At 40.5% G+C, this 21764-nt stretch overlaps 1 long non-coding RNA gene across 1 annotated transcript in view; it reads right to left on the bottom strand.

Moving 5' to 3' along the window:
- Nucleotides 1–535: 535 nt before the first annotated feature.
- LOC134732885 (uncharacterized) overlaps nt 536–21764 on the bottom strand; it is a 54985-nt gene continuing 33756 nt past the window's right edge. Inside the window, exons 2-3 of the long non-coding RNA XR_010116455.1 lie at nt 21489–21641; nt 536–2157 (exon numbers count right to left, since the gene is read on the bottom strand). This is a non-coding gene — a long non-coding RNA (uncharacterized lncRNA). The remainder of the gene's footprint in view (nt 2158–21488; nt 21642–21764) is intronic.

The raw sequence follows: 21764 nt of genomic DNA, 5'->3' as shown, positions 1-21764 counted from the left end.
TTAAGATGTGCAAAATGACATTTCAATATACATGCACATTTTGAAATGATTACCTAAGTAACATATCCATCAGTTTACATAGCTTTTTGTATGTGTGCTGAAAACATTTAATATGTACACTCTTAGCAATCTTAAGTGTACAATATAGTATTACAACTATAGCAATACAACTATATAGTAATACAACTATAGTCACCATACTTCGTATTAGATCTCCAGAACTTACTCATCCTGCATAACTGAAGTGTTGTACTCTTTAACCAAGATCGCCCCACTTTCTTCACCTTTCAGACTGTGACAATTACCATTCTACTCTCTGCTTCTGTGAATTTGACTGTTTTAGGTTTCTTTTCTTTTCTTTTTTTTCTTTTTTTTTTTAAGAGGGAGTCTTGCTCTGTCACCCAGGCTGGAGTGCAGTGGTATGATTTTGGCTCACCGCAACCTCCGCCTCCCTGGGTTCAGCGATTCTCCTGCCTCAGCCTCCCAAGTGGCTGGGATTACAGGCACACATCACCATGCCTGGCTAATTTTTGTATTTTTAGTAGAAACGGGGTTTCACCATATTGGCTAGGCTGGTCTCAAACTCCTGACCTTGTGATCCGCCTGCCTTGGCCTCCCAAAGTGCTGGGATTACAGGCATGAGCCACCACGCCTGGCCTAGATTTCATATACAAGTGAATCATGCAGTATTTGTCTTTTTGTGCCTGGCTTATTTCACTTAGCATAATGTCTTCCGGGTTCATCCACATTGTTGCAAATAACAGGATTTCCTTCTTTTTTTAAGGTGGATAAGATTTCACTACACACATACATGCACACACTTTATTTATTAATTGGTAAACACTTGAGTTAATTGCATATCTTATCTATTGTGAATAATGCTGCAATGAACATGGGAGTGTACATATCTCCTTGCGATACTAATTTAGCTTTCTTTGGGTATATATCCCTAAGTGGAATTGCTGGATTATATAGTAGCGTTATTTTCAATGTGTTAAGGAAACTTCATACTATTTTCTGTAGCGGCGGTACCAATTTATACTCCTGCCAAAGGTGTACAAGGGTTTTCTTTTTTTCCACATCCTTACCAACATTTGGTATCTTTTGTCTTTTTGATAACAGCCATTCTAACAGGCGTGAAGTATAGATATCTCATTGTGGTTTTAATTTGCATTTCCTTGATGATTGGTGATGCTGAGCATTTCTCCACATATTTGTTTCCTATTTGTATGTCTTCTTTTGAGAAATACCTATTCAGATCGTTTGCCCACTTAAAAATTGGGTTATTTGTTTTTTTTTTTGCTATCAAATTGTTTGAATTCCTTATATATTTCAGATGTTGACCCTTCACCAGATGTATCCTCTGCAAATACTTTTTCCCATTCCATAGGTTGTCTCTTCATTCTGTTGATGGTTTCCCTTGCTGTGGAGAAGCTTTTTAGTTTGATGCAATCACATTTGTCTATTTTTTTTTTCTGTTGCCTGAATTTTGGGGGCTATGGCCAAAAAAATCATTGCCCAGACCAATGTCAAGAAGATTTTCCTGCAGGTTTTTGTCTGGTAGTTTTACAGTTTCAGGTCTTATGTTTAGTCTTTAATCCATTTTGAGTTGATTTTTGTATATGGTGTGAGATAAGGATTCAGTTTTACTCTTCTGCATGTGGATACACAATTTTCCCAGCACCATTTATTGAAGAGACTATCCTTTCCCTATTGTGAGTTCTTGGCACCTTTGTCAAAGATTAACTGACCATAAATATGTAGATTTATTTCTGAGCTCTCTATTCTGTTCTGTCTGTTCTGGTCTTTGTTATCTTCTTCCTTCTGTTCACTTTGGGCTTAGTTCATTCTTCTTTTTCTACGTCCTTGAGTTGTCAAGTTAGATTATTTATTTGAAACCATTTTTTTCTTAATGTAAGCCTTTATCACCATAAACTTCCATCTTAGAACTGCTTTTGCTGAATTCCATAAATTTTGGCATGTTGTGTTTCCATTTATTTGTCTCAAGATATTTCTTGCTTTCTTCTTTTTCTTGCTTCCTTTTGATTTCTTCTTTGATCCATTGGTTGTTCATGAGTGTGCTGTTTAATTTCCACGTATTTGTGAATTTTTCAAGTTTCCTTCTGATATTAATTTCTAGTTCCATACCATTGTGCACTGTGGGCAGAAAAGATACTTGATATTATTTCAATTTTCTTAAATTTGTTAACATTTGTTTTGAAGCCAAGCATATGATCTCTACGGGAAAATGTTCTACGTGCACTTAAAAAGAATGTGTATTCTAGGCCAGTAGCAGTGGCTCATGCCTGTAATGCCTGTAATCCCACCACTTTGGGAGGACAAGGAGGGCAGATTGCTTGAGCTTGGGAGTTGGAGACCAGCTTGGGAACTATGGTGAAACCCCATCTCTACAAAAAAATAAAAATAAAAAAATTAGCTGGGCATGGTGACATGTGCCTGTAGTCCCAGCTGCTCCGGAGATTGCAGTGGGAAGATTGCTTGAGCCCAGGAGGTCAAGGCTGCAGTGAGCCAAGATCTGCTACTTCACTTCAGCCTGGGTGACAGAGTGAGACCCTGTCTCAAAAAAAAAAAAAAAAAAAAAGTGTATTCTGCTACTGTTAGATTTGTTAGATGGAATGTTCTATACATGTCTGTTAGGTCCATTTGGTCTGTAACGTTCAAGTCTGCTGTTTTCTCATTGATTTTCTGCCTGTATCATCTACCTATTGTTGAAAGTCAGGTATTAAAGTCTACTACTATTACTGTAATGCTATTTCTTCTTTCAGTTCTGTTAATATTTACTTTACATTTAGGTGCTCCCATGAGTTTTTTTTTAAATTAAAAAAAGACAAGTAGATAATCTGTGTTCTTATTTGTATATCTTTGTAATAAAAAGCCTAATACATTGCCAGGCACAGTGGCTCATGCTTGTAATCCCAGAACTTTGGGAGATTGAGGTGGGAGGATTGCTTGAGCTAGGAGTTTGAGACCAGCCTGGGCAACATGGTGAAATCCCATCTCTACAAAAAAAAAAAAAAAAGCCTAATAAATATTTTAGTTTCTATATGCATATAATATACTCATTCATTTATTTTTATTTTTTATTTTTTCAGAAACAGCAAAACAGTGTTTCCCTTTGTTGCCTAGGCTGGAGTGCAGTGGTGCAGTGGTAGCTCACCACAGCCTTGAACTCCTGGGCTCCAGTGATCCTCCCGCCTTGGCCTCCCAAAGCACTGGGATTATAAGTGTGAGCCATTGCACCTGGCCTCATTCATTTATTCAACAAGTATTTGAGCCTGTACTTCATACTGGGCCCCGTTCCAGGTTATAAGGCACAGCCATAAGCGTGGCAGTCTCTGTGTTCAAGTGGCTTACATGCCAATGTCTATACTCTAGAGCTTTTCTAAGAATGTCACCTAGATTTTCTCATTTTATCTTTGCCACATGCTTAGAAGATGTTTTTATTTTACTAATGTGGAAGCTGTCAATGTCGAGGTGCTAAGTCCTTTGCCCCAGTCACATGGTAGTAAGTGGAAGAGGTGGAATTTGAGTAGTGGCAGTCTGACTCTAGAGCTTACAGATGGCATCAGGACACAAATGTCTTACAGTATCTGGGACAAAAAATCTCATTAATACTTGTTAATGCATAAATGTCTTTGGGAAAAGCATAGTTACAGTTGTTATTCAATCACTTGAATTTGGCCAAAGAATGTGAGAGAGGATTTTTCTTTTTTTTCCTTGAGACAGAGTCTCACTCTGTCGCCCAGGCTAGAGTGCAGTGGTGTGATCTCTGCTTACTGCAACCTCTGCCTCCTGGGTTCAAGCGATTCTCATGCCTCAGCCTCCCAAGTAGCTGGGACTACAGGTGCCCACCACCATGCCTGGCTAATTTTTGTATCTTTTGGTAGAGACAGGATTTCGCCATGTTGGCCAGGCTGGTCTTGAACTCCTGACCTTAGGTGATCCGCCCGCCTTGTCTTCCCAAAGTGCTGGGATTACAGGTGTGAGCCACTGTGCTTGGCCAGAGAGCAGATTTTTCTGAGCATAAAAAGCAAAGAGCAAGAGGACTAGAACCAGGGTGGTGGTGACTGGCGGAGGGAAGAGGGAGGAGGATGAAGCAGCCACCTCACTGAAGGGAATGGTGATGTAACCAACACTGGTTCAGCACCTTTTTGGTGTCTGCTACCTTGGCCATTGGCACGAAACACATTATATAGTTTAATCTTCACCACAGCTCAGTCTGGCTCCAAAGCCCACATTCTTGGAGCTTACCTCCAGCTCCATCACAATTTTGTCTGAACTTACTTCAGGGTAAACCATTCTAGCAGGCCCCAAAGTGAGAATATGAGAATTCAGAGGCTTAAAATCCAGAGAGTCCGTGCCCTCAAATAAAAAGGATATCTGCTTTGAAACTTTAATTATTTATTTATTATTTTTTTGAGACAGGGTCTCACTCTGTAATCTAGGCTGGAGTGCGGTGGTGCAATCATGGCTCACTACAGCCTTGACCTCCCTGGCTCAAGCAATACTCCCGCCTTAACCTCCTGAGTAGCTGGGACTACAGGTGCACGACACCCATGCCCAGCTCATTTTGAAATCTTTTTTTGTAGAGATGAGGTCTCGTTATGTTGCCCAGGCTGATCTCAAACTCCTGGCCTCAAGCAGTCCTCCCACCTCAGCCTCCCAAAGTGCTAAGACTACAGTCATGAGCCACCATGCTCAGCCTGAAACTTTAGTATTATTTGGTGATGACGTTCTGGGTGCAAAATTGTGGTGAGCTCCAAGTCTGGATTCTGTCTTTTCTCTATGACAATAGCAGAGAATTAGGTCTGCTGCCTGAAAAAGTACCTGCTAATTAGAGAGGCTAATGGGAAATAGAGGAGGACTCCCTTGAATCAAGGCTTCCTGGACACGCTCAGCCTTTAGAAGTCAAAAGCAGTTTTTTGGTCGTTTCTGATTTAACGCTGGGTATAAGCGTGTGTGTGTGTGTGTGTGTGTGTGCACGTGCGCACGCACACATGTGTGAACTATATGGTATTTCAGGGAAATTGTTCCCCAGGGAAGTATTAGTTCCCTCCTGGGCTGAAAAGCCTGTTGCCAAGCTGTTTCTTAGACAGTAGCATGAGGAACCAGACAAACTCTGTTTAAACAGTTGTTTTCTCCTGATCTCAGGTTAGCTATAGAAAAGTTCTTCTGCAACTATTTTTGAATTACCAGGACAAGAATTCCAGGCATATCCAGGCCATCCTTAAAAGCCTAATTCCACTTTATAGTTATGATATTTGCCTATGAGACCAAACATGACCTCACTTAACTACTAATTCTATCAGAAAGGAATCTAGTGTCCACGATGATTATTTTCAAGTGGATTACTTTAGAAATTGGGTTTTTATGGATTTTTAGCAGGAAATATACAACCTTTTGTCTGAACCACAAATTATAGCTCTGTATTAATTATCTACTACTATAACAAATCACTCCCAAAACCTTAGAGGTTAAAGCAATTCACATTTATTATTTCAATGGTCTGTGTCGGGAATCCAGGAGTAGCTTCTCTGGGTGATTCTGGCTCCAGGACTCTCACGGTCTGTGACTGAGGTCCTGGCCAGGGCTACAGTCATGTCAAGGCTCAGCTGGTTGAAGGATCTCCTTTCCAGCTCATTTCTGTAGCTGTTGAGAGGCTTTAGGAGGTCTGCTTCCAAGTTCACTGACATGGGTCTCTCAACAGGGAGGCCTTAAGAAGGACAACTGGCTTCCCCCAGATCCTAGAGAGAGCAAGGGAGAGCCCTGAGACAGAAGCAGCAGACATTTTACAACCTGCTCCGAGAAGTGGCACTCCATTAATTCTACCATATTCTAGAAGCAAGTTTCTAGGCCCAGCCTGCACTGAAGGGGATGGACTGCCCAAGGGGTGAATACCAGGAGAGACCAGGGGAGACCATCTTAGGGTCTGCCTACCACAAGCCCCTTACAGAAATCTTCCTATCTGTGGCTATTCTTGTTCACCAAATACAGGCATTTAGGTTCATTCCATTAAATAGTTGGTGAGGGCTGGGCACGGTGGCTCAAGCTTGTAATCCCAGCAGTTTGGGAAGCTGACGGGGGTGTATCACTTGAGGCCAGGGGTTTGAGACCAGCCTGGCCAACATGACGAAACCCTGTTTCTACTAAAAGTACAAAAAATTAGCCAGGCGTGGTGGCACATGCTTGTAATCCTAGCTACTCGGGAGGATGAGGCATGAGAATCTTTTGAACCCAAGAGGCAGAGGTTGCAGTGAGCCAAGATTATGCCACTGTACTCCAGCCTGGGCAACAAAGCAAGACCCTATCTCAAAAAAAAAAAAGTTGGTGAGACTGAAAAAATGCTGTTAGTAATGTAAAGCAGAGCTAACTTGTATTGTTACTAAGCAGACAAAAGTAAACAACGGGAGGTGTGTGTGAGAGACCCAAATTCTGAGAAATTTGCTTTTGAGAACATAAAGATAACAGGGCCAGTTCAATTAAATCAGCACTTTTTGATACCTACCATCTTAGTTCGTTTGGATGTGATAACAAAACACCTTACACTGCGTAATGTATAAACAACGGAAACTTATTGCTCACAGGCTGGAGGCTGGGAAGTCAAGTACCGGGATGCCAGCAGATTTCGTGTCTGGTGAGGGCCTGTTCTTCACAGATGGTGCCTTCCCTGGGTTTTTAAATGGCAAAAGGGGCAAACAAGCTTCCTCAGGCCTCTTTTCTAAGGGAATTTACCCATTCGTGAGGGTGAAGCCCTCAGGACCTTTTCACTTCCCAAAAGGCTCCTCCTGTTACATTGAGGATTACATTTTAACATATGAATTTTGAGGAGCACAAACATTCAGACGACACTACAGCTAATTCCATGTGTACTGCAGGCTCTGCCCTGTCTGAAGTCTTCTGATCTCCCCTCACAAAAAAGTGCATTGTCTTATTAGGAAAACAAGGCATATAGGAAATGAAATAATAGTATAAACCTTTACATTAATATAAAGCACTCTTGATAGTATGAAGGCATAGTGCTCTAGAATGGAGCCAGCAAACTTCTACTGATTTTTTTTTTTTTTTTTTTTTTTTGAGACGGAGTCTCACTGCTGTTGGCCCGGGCTGGAGTGCAACGGTGTGATCTCTCAGCTCATTGCAACCTCCGCCTCCCAGGTTCCAGCAATTCTCCTGCCTCAGCCTCCTGAGTTGCTGAGGTTACACGCCACCATGCCTGGCTAATTTTTATATTTTTAGTAGAGATGGGATTTCACCATATTGGCCAGGCTGGTCTTGAACTCCTGACCTCAGATGATCTACCCACCTCAGTCTCCCAAAGTGCTGGGATTACAGGCATGAGCCACTGCGCCCGGCCGTTTTTTTTTTTTTTTTAAAGATAGGATCTTGCTCTGTCACCCAGGTTGGAATTCAGTGGTGTGACCACAGCTCACTGCAGCCTTGGCCTCCTGGGCTCAAGTGCTCTTCTCACCTTAGCCTCCCGAGTAGCTAGTACCACATGTGTACACCACCATGCCAGGCCAGTTTTTTTTTTTTTTTTTTTTAAGAGATGGAGTCTCACTATATTGCCCAAGTTGGTCTTGAACTCCTGGGCTCAAGTGATCCTCCTGCCTCAGCCTCCCAAAGTGCTGGGAATACAGGCATAAGCCACTATGAGCAGCCAAACATTTTCTGTAAAGGTGGAAGCCACATAGGATATATGTTGTGTGGCCACACATGTTCTCTGTTACATATTATTCAATTTTTTTACTTGTACAACTTTTTGAAAGTGTAAAAACCATGACAGCGCGTGGCCTAGTACTCTTCTGCAGACTATTCTTTAGGTAGCGCAGCTCTAGGAAGTCAGATAGACCCTGAGAAATAGCCATGTGTTGTCTTACAGAGAAGCTCAGACTGAGATGGCACGTGGGTGTGAGCACATGCACACGCTTGTGTGTGAAACTGATGTTCTGGAGTCAAGTGCTTATTTAGGGAGTTATTGAAATAAGGTGAGTTAGGTTAAACAGTGAACTCTTTTCAATAAAAAGGGAGGAGTTTGGGTTGGGTGTGGTGGCTCATGCCCATGATACTAGCCCTTTGGGAGGCCAAGGCAGGAAGATCTCTTCAGCCCAGGAGTTTGAGAGCAGCCTGGGCAATATAATGAGACTCCATCTCAAAAACAATTTAAGAAATTGAATTTCTGTTTTTAAAAAGAGAGAGGGGTTGACTTTAAATCTGTAGGCCGTGAGGGATCACTGTATGTTTTTGAGCAAGGTAGTTATCAACAAGATGAAAACAGTGTTGTTTTAGGAATATCAATCAGAGGCAATGCATAGGGTTTCTAGGTTGATTGGTGTAGCATTCTTGGGCATCGGGTGGGTGGGTAGTGAGCGAGGACACTGGAAATGTAGAGGGTGGCTATATCATGAAGCTAAGGAGTTATAAAAAGTTTTTTTAAAGTAGAGCCTATCTTGACCCATTAAGATCAATGAAAAGGATTTTAATCCAGGCATAGCGCAATAATGAGGACCCGGACTGGGCTGGCAGCCAGGGCTCTATTCGTGTTGTTTAGTCAGGACTGGCTTAATAAATAATTAAATGGCTCCAAATGGTGATAAATGAATACTTCAGACCTGGAGATAGTTGAGTGTCTTGTCTTAGACTGGCTTGCGTCTGAGTAATAATGCATATTCGTAAGTTGTATATTATATACATGATAGTGTTTAAGGCTGATAATCTTTATATATCAGCCCCAAAGATATAAAACATTTTTTATATCTTCTGATATTCAAAAGGGCCCCCTGGACAATCCTCTTTTGGTGCTTAGATCTATTATGCAAATGCCATTATATAACTAGATTTTATCCCATTGATTAACAGACTGCCTCCTAAACTAGTTAGAATCTATAGGCCTCAAGATATGAACTAGATGATGTAATTTAGTTATGATCCAGAAATTCAAATTTATTTGAAAATGTTTGAAATACAAGATTATGATTGACTTGTGTAATATAATTTGGAAAAAATGCTCCATAACTTGTGTTTGGAAAACTGGCTCCTTTCTCTTCCAATAACCATTACAGAAGTTTCTGAGTTCTCCTTTCCAGTCTGTGTGGTACCTAATACACTGGAGCCCACTGGCAGCAATGCTCAGACATGGCCTTCCCAGCTCCTCCAGGGGCCCCTCCTTCCACTAGGTTCTCTATCCATCTTTCCTGGATTCGTGGGAGCTGTCATTTCCTATTCTTTGCTGGAGAGGGAACAGTCCATTCTCTTTCTCTTCTTCTGAGTTTAAGAGTGCCTGGGCTGGTGCATTAAAGCCAACTTTTTCTGTGCACACCTGCTGAGTTTTTGCACTCAGCACGGCAGCCAATTTGTTTAGAACAGTAGTTCTCAAAGTGTGGTTCCCAGACCAGTAGCATCAACATTACCTGAGGACTTGCGAGCGATGCAAATTCCGGGGCCCCATACCAGATCAACCAAATCAGAAGCTGTGGGTGTGGGGCTCAGCTATCTGTGTTTTAACAAGCTTTCCTGATGATTTTTATGCCTGCTAGTTTGATCATCATGAGCTAGAGGAACTCTTCCTTCTGAGTGTTCCATCTTTGAACCTGAGATTTACTCTTAAACCAGATCTCTGCATTTGTTGTAGCAAGAAATAAAGCAATGCAATCATAAAGGAGTCAGTTACAAGCAATGTCTAAGAGAGATTGAAAGGATGATTGGGTATAATAATGAGGGAATCTGCTTACTGGGAATTCCTACTCAAAGCTGTTTGGGGATACTTCCAAAATAAGCTTTTGCATGCCATACGGGAGTATTTTGCACATTGGAAAAGAATGCGCATCTGATAAGCAATAATGTGTTTACTTATCAACAAACACAATCTGTGGGTCCCAAGGTGCATGCAGTCAGCTGTAGCTGGTCAGCCTTGCCTGTCTAGGGACACCAAGAGGAGGAGTGCCTGTACCTGAATGGGCTGGCCTGGCAGGAAGCCCTGGGCACCCTAGTGGGCCCATGTTTGTTTTGGTTTGCTGATGGCACTCCTCCTTCCCCTTCCTATGTCGTAGTGCTTTTGAGAATAGGCTGTTTAAAATGAGATATTGGCCAAATCCAAATGCAGGGAGAAAAAAATATCTTGCCTCTTTCTCCAAAAAAATGTTATTGAGGCAGATTTTCCCAGGATCTAAGCTGTTCTTTGGCTGCAAATGTACCTTTGGAAGATGCACAGTGGGGTCTCCAGGCACAGAAAGTAAACCAGCTGGGTGTGCTCCACACAACAGACAGATTTCCACCGCTTGAAAAATCATACTTTTGTAAATCAAATTGCATTTTAAATTCAGCAGAGAAATTGCCATTTAAAAGGAATTACCCGGCAGATCTTTTGCCAAGAATGTAATTATTTCATTTTTTATTTCTTAAAAAAAAAAAAAAAAGATTTCCATGTGCAATAAAATTCAGTTAAGTAGAAATTTCCAGGAATTGGGGGCTTCTTGTTATTTATCTTACTATCTCCCTCCCTCCCTTCCTTCCTCCCTTCCTTCCTCCCTTCCTTCCTTCCTTCCTTCCTTCCTTCCTTCCTTCCTTCATTCCTTCTTTCCTCCCTCCCTTCCTTTGTCCTTCTTTCCTTTTCTTTCTCTCTTGACAAAGGCCTAGCTGAAAACCCATCCTGTTCCCAATGCATAAAATTGGTTTTTAAAAGTAGTGGGCAGTGGAAATTATCACATTGTTCTTGATGATTACAGATTTTGCAGCACGTTTATATCAGCTGGATAATGATAAACAGAGATTAGGTTGAATTTGTGCTGAAGCTAAAAGGAGACATTGAAGATGTATAATTACTGAAATATTAAACTCCTAGTTTTAGTTGTTTTCACTTAGTATTTTACTTAAAAACTCAGCAGAGAAGAATATTGCTTTACTTAGAAACTTTTGCTGGTTGGGTCCTGCAAAGTTTAACTCCAACGGGTTTACCTAATGAGAGTATATTTATATTTAGAAACACTAATAAATAGGAAGTGAACTGAGTTAAAACATCTGTAGGTTTAACATGCAATCATATTTTCACTACAAAAGCAAACATACAAACAAACAAACAAAAAACAGCTCTTTAAGCCAGATTGCCTTTTCTTTAACATTTTATGTTGTTTAGATAAAAGGAAAAGTGGCTCACAAGCAGACTCTGTTCAAACATGTGACTCAGGGCAGACCTCTGTGGATGGATGGGATGGAAAGGAAAGACAAGTTCAGAGCTTGGTTCACTTACTTACACTGGGATCAGTTGAAATTCAGCAAAGTTTATTATACACTTACTGTAACTATGAATCCCTAACTGGTGGTGCCACTGAGGATACAAAAATAAACAAGAGACAACCTGAGCCTTCAGAGAGCTCACAGTGTAAGGTGGGAAAACTCCTCTGAGATACTTGGGTGGGGTAGACATGTGTGGAGTCCAACCAAGAGAGAGTTAGTTCAGGAATCCTCAAAGCTGTGTAGGTGGTAGAGGGTGTTGTTGATGCTACTGAGGAACACTATGAGATGCTGATATATTTTATTTCACCACAAAAAGTAGACTTGATCTTACAAACAGAAAGTAGGACTGCTTAAATATATATTGTACTGTAAAATCACAACTGTGAACACCCAGGCCAAAAAATAACTCCTCGCTGTTGAGCTAAACAAGATCAACTGTTTCTCCATTTTCCTGCTAATGTTAATACACCACTAGTTAATTCATTTTGTCATCTGCTAGCATGTGTTACCAGACAAGCAGTAACAGGTGCCAAAAGTCTAAGGAAAATGAAGACTTTAGAAAATTCTATTCATTAATTTAATTTAAAAATGTGATTTGGGAAACGATGTTTCCACAATTTCTATAGCAGTTTAGTGACCCCAAGAGTTCTGTTGGAAGGGTGTGGGAGCATCTGGGGTGGAGAGGGAGCAAGCATTGATGTCCAGAAAGACTTATTGCCATTCCAGTCAAAGCTGGAAGCCCCTCCAGCAAACCCCCCCTCTGCTCTTTGGGGTGGGGCAGGGATAGAAGTTCCTACATGGTAGAGACTGCACCTGCTTAGCTTTATACCTGCCCTTGGCATTATTAATATTGCTTTAGAAAGTAGCCACTCAGTGGCCAGGCATGGTGGCTCACACCTGTAATCCTGGCACTTTGGGAGGCCAAGGCAGGTGGATCACTTGAGGCCAGGAGTTTGAGACCAGTCTGGCCAACATGGCGAAACCCTCTCTCTACTGAAAATATAAAAATCAGCCAGGCCTGGTGGTGCATACTTGTAGTCCCAGCTACTCAGGAGGCTGAGGCAGGAGAATCGCTTCAGCCTGGGAGGCAGAAGCTACAGTGAGCCGAGATCTCGCCACTGCACTCCAGCCTGGGGGACAGAGCAAGACTCCATCTCAGAAAAAAAAAAAAAAAGAAAAAAAAAAAGAAAATAGCTGCTCAAGCTAGAAGCTACAGTTGGGAACAGATTTCTCTCTAAAAACAATGTTATAATGACTATTAGGCTTAAATGAGGTAGTGTTAAAATAATAACTAAAAAAGATAAGAACGGGTTAAATAGGTTTTTGGGTTTATCTTGGAAGTTCTCCCCCTATTTATGACATTATTTATATGGAGTAGTGCTTTCTTACTTTTACGAATTCAATAAGCAAATATTTCTCACCAGAGCACTTTCTAGACACTCTGGGTTTCAGTTTCCTCTTCTGCTAAATGGGGATAAAAAGTGTTCTTAATTCAATAGCGTTGTTATGAAGATTAAATGATTCATAATACATCAACTGCTTTGATGGGTGCCTGACATATAGAAAGTGCTTAATAAATATTAGCTAATCATTCTGAGTATTATTGTACACCAATATGACACAGACACAAACACAAACAACTTTCTAGAACAGAATATGCTGGTAGCCTGGACCGCGTTGTTTGGGTTTCTTGGTGTTCTGGTCTTTAAGGGAGCAGCCGCTATCCTGCAGTTGGGGCTGGAGTACTTGATGAGCAGTTGTTATTTGTCATTGTGGTTTGTCTGGTAAGCAGAGCCTTTTCCACTTTTTCCGAGGCTGGAAGACAGCAGAGCAGGGAAGTGGTAGAGACCCGTGGCTGCTTCTGGAAACTCTCACCAGTGGCCTTGCCTCCTGGGAATTTGCAACCCCAGCCCCCTGCATGTTTACTTTAGGAGCTAGGGAAGGGCTGCAGCCCAAAGATGTGAGGGCTCCTGGCCTGTGCACCCATTTTCAAGGGCTCCTACTTTGTGAACAGGTGGGTCTCTTACCTCCTGGGCAAACCTAGCAAAGGCAAAGACTGACAATTTGATATAAAGACTTTCTGGCCTAATCCAGAGGAAGCAGGGAAGAGGAAACTTTTGACTTCTTTCCTTTTCAAAAATATGTTAAAGTCTTGCAGTTAGCTTCTTCATTTATGAAGTTCCAGAATTGTTAGATATCCGAAAGTAAACACACCAGCTTCCGAAGCTGCCAAAAATTGGGATGAAATTTTTACATGCTTCCTGCTACTAAGCCCTGCATTGCTCAAATTAGTCCCAAGTGGATTGAGGGGCAAAAGAACTACACTTTCATGCTGTTGAAAATTTTGGTAAAATAAAGCTTATTAATGCCTAAGTAAACAGTGAGGTACACAGCTCTGAAATGTTTATGACAACTGTGACCAGGGTAAATAGAAACTGTCCTTTGTACAAAAAAATGGGGGGCCATCCTCTACAAGTGATATTTGCTCCACCAGTTGGAGGCCACTCTTACCTTATTTGTCATATGAAAGACAAATATGAAAATAATGAAATGAGCCCCTCACCTTTCCGGGGCCCTGTGTTCATTTTGGATGGGGTTTCCCTATATGCCCACTGTTTGTCTTACCTCATGGTAGAATGATTTGTATCCATTCAACAACCTCTATATGTTTTCACTTTTCCTTAGTTTACTTTACCCATAAGAACTGGCAAAGAGAAAGTGTAGGGGAAAAAAGAGTATTGAACTTAACTGCTGAGATCACGCTTTCTGTATTAGTTCTGTTTCAGTGTCAAACATCTCAAAAGACTATAGGATGAAAATAGAGAACTTTGATGCCTCGGTGGCAGCAGAGTATTCATAGGGTTCTGGAGCCAGAATCTCAGTAGAAAAAGAAGAAGGCACATGGGGCACACTCCAGCGGAATCTTACTTCCACCAGCTAGATTCGGTGTTTAGCAAGAACAGGTCAGCTGTCATGGTAAAGTGACTATTGGGTATATTTGGGTCATGGTGAAGTGACTATTGGGTATAAAGTGACTATTTGGTATATATATATTGGTATATACCCAATATATAAATATTGGATATGTTTGGGAGGTGCTTGAACTCTGTGAGATACTCAACTGAGCAGATTAAGGAAGAAGTCCTATTACCTCTACTCAAGATTGATGACCTTCATTCAATGAAGAAAAGTTTACCTGCCTTGAGTTGAAATGATTGAGAATGAGAGTGAGAGGCTGTATTGTGCCATGGATTCACTGTGCATTTGGGATCCGTCCCATTCTAATCCTAGCTGTGCAACACTGGGCAAGTTGCTTAACCTTTCTGACCTCATTTTCCTCACTGTACAATGAGGAAATATATATATATGCTGATACATATATAAGTGATAAATATATAAGCTGCTTGTAAAATAAAATGATGAACATGTAAGGCCTCACATCAGTGCATAGAACGTTTCAAATACTCAATAACTGTTGGTAATATTCTTCATAGTTTCACTGATATTTCAAAAATAAGAACAAACATGAAACAGCAATTTTTTTTTCTTTTTTGAGATGAAGTTTCGCTCTTGTAGCCCAGGCTGGAGTGCAATGGCACGATCTTGGCTCACTGCAACCTTCGCCTCCCTGGTTCACGCGATTCTCCTGCCTCAGCCTCCCGAGTAGCTGGGATTACAGGGGCGCACCACCACGCCCAGCTAATTTTGTACTTTTAGTAGAGATGGGGTTTCTCCATGTTGGCCAGGCTGGTCTCAAACTCCCAACCTCAGGTGGTCCGCCCACCTCAGCCTCCCAAAGTGCTGGGATTACAGGCGTGAGCCATAATGCCCAGTGAAACAGCAATTTTAACAACAGGGAAAGAAGGAAATAAGTACATTTTTCTCTATTAAGATGTAAAATTAAGATGACTAATAACATCGTGCATGTAAATCATTTAAGATTTTGATTGGTATCTTTTAAGGAAAATGCCTATTACTTTTACTTTCTTAAAATACAGTTTCATACATCAAAGTCGTTTTATTTTCAAGAGTCTAAGGAAATGAGGAAATTAGAAAGGAAATAGCATATGAGTGTGACTGTATTATAAAACAAGTAGCAATCATGAATGTGGGAATGCATTTACCTTCTTAGTTTTTGTGGATATATGAAGATTTTATGAATACAAAATAGAAAACTCAATAACCCTACTGTTTAAGTCTTTGATATAAAGAAAGATATTGTTATAATTAAGCTATAATTTTCAATGATGTTATATTCCTTTTTAAATGTTAAAGCTAGATGGCTAATTATGTTATAACATTTATTTTTTAACTCTAGCATTGGCAAGCTGCTTTTAAGATTTTTTGAAGCACTTTTATGAGCTCCAGAATAATTGATCCCCAGAATAATTTTGTAAGGTAGTCAGAGCAGGTATAGTACTATTTTTTACATTCTACAAGTGGCAAACAAGCAAATGAGGTTGAATGACACAGCAGGTGGGGGTTGGATTGACATTCAATAATCCTTATGTTTAGAACTTAAATTTCTTTGGTTATTTGCAGTTCAAATCAGATAGTTTAGATTGATCCACCCAGCAATCTTTCAGGGGAGACAGAATCTTTTTTTAAATCTCCATTTTACTCTTTAATCTCAATCAGTGGCTCTTCCCACTAAATCATAGTGCTATGTATACATCAGTATCGGTGTTATGTATACATTATATTTTTTTGAAAAATGATGTCTTAATCTTCAATTTGATTATGTGGCAACTGTATTTCTTTTTTCTTTCTTTCTTTCTTTCTTTCTTTTTTTTTCTTTCTTTTTCTTTCTTTCTTTCTTCTCCCTCCCTTCCTTCCTTCTTCCCTTCCTTCCTTCCTTATTTCTCTCTCCCTCTTTCTCTCTTCTTTCTTTCTTTCTTCTTTTTTTTTGACATAGTCTTGATGTGTTGCCCAGGCTCGATTGCAGTGGCGTGATCTCAGCTCACTGCGTCCTTTGCCTCCCAGGTTCAAGTGATTCTTGTGCCTCAGCTTCCCAAGTAGCTGGGATTACAGGCGCCCACTACCACGCCCAGCTAAATTTTATATTTTTGGTAGAGGTGGGGTTTCACCATGTTGGCCAGGCTGGTCTTGAACTCTTGACCTCAAGCTATCCACCTGCCTCAGCCTCCCAAGTGCTGGGATTACAAGCATGAGCCACCATGCCCGGCCAACTGTATACCGTTTCTAATAAATACTTCATACTGTCAAATTGAAGCCAGACCCCAGAAGTGTCAAATTTACTGACTAGTTGAGTAGATACTATAAACTTCAAACCCACATTTGAGTGAAAACTGAAAATTTCCGTCATCCAGGTATTTGTAAACACTAGATGGTAAAAATATATTTACTTTAATTTTTATCTAAACATATACTTTTATGCATATGTGATATGAGTGACAACAGTCTGGGAAATGTTTCTGAGTGCCCTATTGTGAGTCTGTTGGTTTTGGATGTTTTCCTATACTTAAGTTCCTTTTGAGGGAGCTTTCCTTTACTCTTCAGAGTCTGGCCATGCTTGGGACCTGCTGTAGGACATATCCATCTGCTGGCCCCTAGTGGGGTCCCAGCTGGCATGACTTTCACAGGTTCCTAGAGAGAACCCATCCACAGGATGTGTGGAAAACTGTGGTGGGAGAAAAAGTCCAAAATCAAGGCAGCAGCTTTCTTGCCCAAGGCAGACTGAAGATAAGCCCTTTAAAAAATATTCTTGTGGCTGGGCACGGTGGCCCACGCCTGTAATCCCAGCACTTTGGGAGGCCAAGGCAAGCGGATCACCTGATGTCAGGAGTTTGAGACCAGCCTGGCCAACATGGTGAAACTCCATCTCTACTAAAAATACAAAAATTAGCTGGGCATGGTGGCACGTGCTTGTAGTCCCAGCTACTCGGTAGTCTGAGACAGGAGAATCGCTTGAACCCGGGAGGCAGAGGTTGCAGTGAGCCGAGATTGCGCCATTGTACTCCAGCCTGGGTGACAGAGCAAGACTCCATCTCAAAAAAAAAAAAAAAAAAAAAAAAAAATTCTTGTAAGTTTGTCATTCAGAAATAAAGGGTAATCACCTGTTATATTTATACTACTTCAGAAATGCTCTTCTCCCTTCTTACCCCCATCTGGCCTAAATCTGTTGAGTTACTTAAGTGATGGAAATTAAATGTTGTGGAAACTGGAATAAACATTTAAAAGAGTTTGGGAGACCTTACAGCCTCCTTGACTCAAGGTAAATATGAAAACAGTCAGCTCTTCAGCCATTGGTGACGTCTGGCTTTTATGAACACCTGTAACTTTATGGCCTGTGACAATTACTTTGAGGTGGGTTACCTTGTATTGTGTCATTTCTGTGCTTATATTTTTTATGCACACGACTTACTTTCTGAATTATGTTGAGGAATAGGACACATTTTATAGTTGTCCATCTTTTTGGTTCTTACATATTTATCCTGGCAATTATGCAGAGGAGATACTCAACTCCGTAGTTATTGCTGATAATAATTGCAGATTCCCTCTTGGAGGTCCTAATACTTACCATCCCACAGGCTGGGAATGAGGGTGGCATATCACACTTCTAAAAAGACTGTATGATTTTAGTACACTGATACATGAGTGTATAAACATGGTTGAGTTGAAAAAGAGGAGTCAGAAATTATTTTTAAAAATCAATTCAAGTTAAATATCAAAGAGTTATATTGTTCCCCAGCTCGAGAGTTCCAGTGAGATTCATCAGTAACATACATCCCAAACTGGAAAGATAGTTGGATTTTTTTTTTCTTTGTTGTTAGTTCACTACATTTTGGCCAGATACTTAGAATAAGAAACTTTTTTGGGAATTAAGATAAATTGCATAGCTGTGGTATTTTTTCATTTGGAAAGAAAGATGGAGAGTTCTATTACTCAAAAGACCAAGAAGCACGGAGGCCAAGAGATCCACACAAACTTCACTCAGTAGCCTAAGTAAATAGTATCTTACTTATTCCTCAAAACAAGCCATACTTGTTTTGTATATAATCACATACACTTACCATGCTTGTGTGATAGTCACACATAGGAAGTTGCTTTAGCTACCAGCACTAAATACAGTACTTTTAGCAGCTTTTTACCTCCGCTTCTCTTGTGTCCCTCTCCAAATTCTGGATTTACCTCCATCTTTATGGAAGGGGCATCTTGACTTTTGTCAGCTAAAAGTTCACTGAAAGCAGCCATTCTGGGAAGCAGCAAGGGAGAAAGTCCTACAGAAAGTGGAGATTCTCCCTGCATGGGTTAAGCTTTGAATCAAGCTGCAACATTTCTTCTCTTTTTCCTTGCTCAGGCAAAGAGGGGGATTTGGCTGCATTAAATCTTTTGTGTGTGTGTGTATGTGTGTGTAGCATATGCAATCTGCAAAATAGCAGCACAGACAGTTCCAGGGATTTTTTTTTTTTAAGAGACAGGGTCTTGCTCTGTTGCCCAGGCTGAGTGCAGGGGTGTGATCGTGGCTCACTGCAGCCTCAGCCTCCTGAGCTCAAGAGATTTTCTTGCTTCAGCCTCCCAAGTAACTGGGACCGCATGCACATACCACCACGCCCAGCTTATTTTATAAAATTGTTTTTGTAGGGATAGGGTCTGGCTATGTTGCATGAGCTGGTCTTGAACTCATGGCCTTAAGTGATCTTCCTACCTTGGCCTCCCAAAATGCTGGGATTACAGGTGTGAGGCACTGTGCATGGCTAGTTCCAGGGATTTTTAAAGACTATAGCAATAAAGTGGCCAATGGGCTTAATTACTATATTTGGATAATATGGGCCAACTTTCTCTTGAACTGTATAGATAGTATAGATATATTTTTGAACAATTGTCTTATTTTGCCAAGGCAGCCTGTCTACACAATGCATACAATCTTAGCAAACCTAAGGAATGCTACATATCAGAATACTACCTGTTTCCCTGTTATGTTCATAATGGCATTTAGGGATAGTTATACGGATTTTGAATGTTGAGATATGTTTGCATACTCTACATACCCTGAAAACAACTTCACTACAGGTATAAACACACTGTGTTTTGAAGGACATTGGAATTTCTGCCTTTCCCAAAATATCTCTGCTAAACCACACATCACCTTGGGTGGAAATCCCTTTCATTAGTGACGAGTCTAATTCCTCAGATATCAATTTGCTAAGTGCACTGCTATATAATTTAAATGGTCCCAGACTCACTTCCTCATTTGTAAATTAAGGGGGTTGTATAGACCCTACTTTCTCTGGTCTGATTTTCTGTGGTCCCTCCCTTCTGTCTCCCAACTAGAGAAGTTTTGTGTTTAGTGTTTTCCTGTATTCAACTTGCAAAGTGTTACAGATAATTGTAATTATACTGCAATCAAAATGTCAACTTCTAATCTTAGGAAAACAGATTCTAATTGACTAGCATTGCTCCTAAGCACTTTCTTATCAAGAAATTGTTCTCTATGCAAATCTCTGATAACCTTTCTCCTGTTGTACACAGAAGTTCTTAGCCTCCACTTGAACTTCTTTTCTTCTTTTAGACCTTTACATCTTCATTACATTCTATGCTTCCACTAGGCAAGCTAAAGTCTACCAAAGTCTAGTTGACAGAGCAATGCATTTCTTCTCTCAAGAGAGCAGAAACTTGGCTGAAAAGTTTGGAAAGCAACAGCAGTATAAATTTATACAAGTGCTCAACTGATAGTTTTAAAGAGAGCATTGAGGTCTCATTGGAAATAACTACTGAATTAAGGATGGTACCTGACTTGGGATTAACTCAAAACCATCTGTTTCTAAATTGTCACTTCTAAAAGCGACAAGACTAAACTTGGCACTTTTTGCCTGGATTGTATACAGTCACACATTCTAAAAGTGAATCATATCTGCTCCTCACTCAGAGTCACTTTCCCTTAACCCGACAGACTTTATCTTCCCTTCCCTGTCCCTGCCACACCTCCGCCACAAAAAGTGAAGCACAAAGTGGAGAAGTTTTGATGATTTCTTGGACTCTGTAATATATATTTCATAATATATAGTTTCATTCTGATTAATAAAGAAAGTGCACAATTGGGAGGAGGGCTTCTTCTGGAAATTCCAACAGATTATACTAATATTTATAGCCATTATGAGGAAGGAAGTGGGAGTGGGAGAGGGACAAAGGGAGGAAATGTTCCTTTTTTTTGGCAATTATTTTCAATTTGGATAGTGATTTGAAGCTTTCTCTCTCCAAAGTCTTTGTCTGGGTGTCCGTTTTATTACTTTTCTAAGCTCATGCTTGAACTGATCAGAGCTTTCTCAAGGTTTACTTACCTTTCATTGAGCCTGGAATTTGTGGTATTTGTATGAACACCAAGTTCTAAGTAAACCTGAGGCTATTTAAAATTTCAGGTGGAAATTATGTGCTCTTCAAGACTGAACTTGGCACTTTTTGCCTGGCTTGCTACAGTCACACATTGCTTGACAGTGATACATTCTGAGAAATAAATCTTCATGTGAGTATCATAGAGTGAACTTACACAAACCTCGATGGTATGGTCTACTACACCCTAGCATATATGGCATGGCCTATTGCTTCTACACTATGAACCCACACAGCATGTTACTGGACTGAATTCTGCAGACAATTGTTACACAATGGTAAGGTTTGTGTATCTAAACATACAAAAGGTACAGTAAATGTATGGCATAAAGAAAAAAAATGGCCGGATGTGGTAACTCACACCTGTAATCCCAGCAGTTTGGGAGGCCAAGGTGAGAGGATCGATTGAGGCCAGGAATTCAAGACCAGCCTGGGCAACATAGCGATACCACATCTCTATAAATAAAAAACAAAAAAATATAAATACATTAATTAAAGATTAAAAAATGCTACATTTGTATAGGGCACTTACCATGAATGAAACTTGCAGAACTGGAGCAGCTCTGGATGAGTGAGTGAGTGAGTGTGAAAGCCAAGGACATCATAGCACACTACTATAGATTTTATAAACACTGTACACTTAGGCTACACTACATTTACCAAGAGAAGTATTTCTCCAAAACCAAATTAACCTCCCTTTACTGTAACTACTTTACTTTATAAATTTTTATTCTTTTTAACTTTTTGACTTTTGTGCCCACAGTGGTGGGCACGAAAGGTAGGCTTTTGCTAAAAAGCTTCCTCTAAAACTGAGTATCTCTCTCTTATATAAATATGTGCCTACCCGCTCAAGATAATATAAGAAAGCAGAAAATATATTACCATACCTTACAAAAGATTAGCCAGGCATGGTGAAAGGCACCTGTAATCCCAGGTACTCAGGAGGCAGGAGAATTGCTTGAACTGAGGAGGTGGAGGTTGCAGTGAGCAGAGGTTGCAGTGAGCAAAGGTTGCAGTGAGCAGTGCCATTACACTCCAGCCTGGGCAACAAGAGTGACATTTATTTTAAAAAAAAAAAAAAAAAAAAAAACGAAGGAAGGAAAGAAAGACAGACAGACGCAGACAGATAGACAGAAAGAAAATGTATTACCATACTCAATCTG

Source organism: Symphalangus syndactylus, chromosome 2 (assembly GCF_028878055.3).
Source record: "Symphalangus syndactylus isolate Jambi chromosome 2, NHGRI_mSymSyn1-v2.1_pri, whole genome shotgun sequence".
NCBI classification, from domain to species: domain Eukaryota; kingdom Metazoa; phylum Chordata; class Mammalia; order Primates; family Hylobatidae; genus Symphalangus; species Symphalangus syndactylus.
This window is presented reverse-complemented; position numbering and strand designations above follow the sequence as displayed.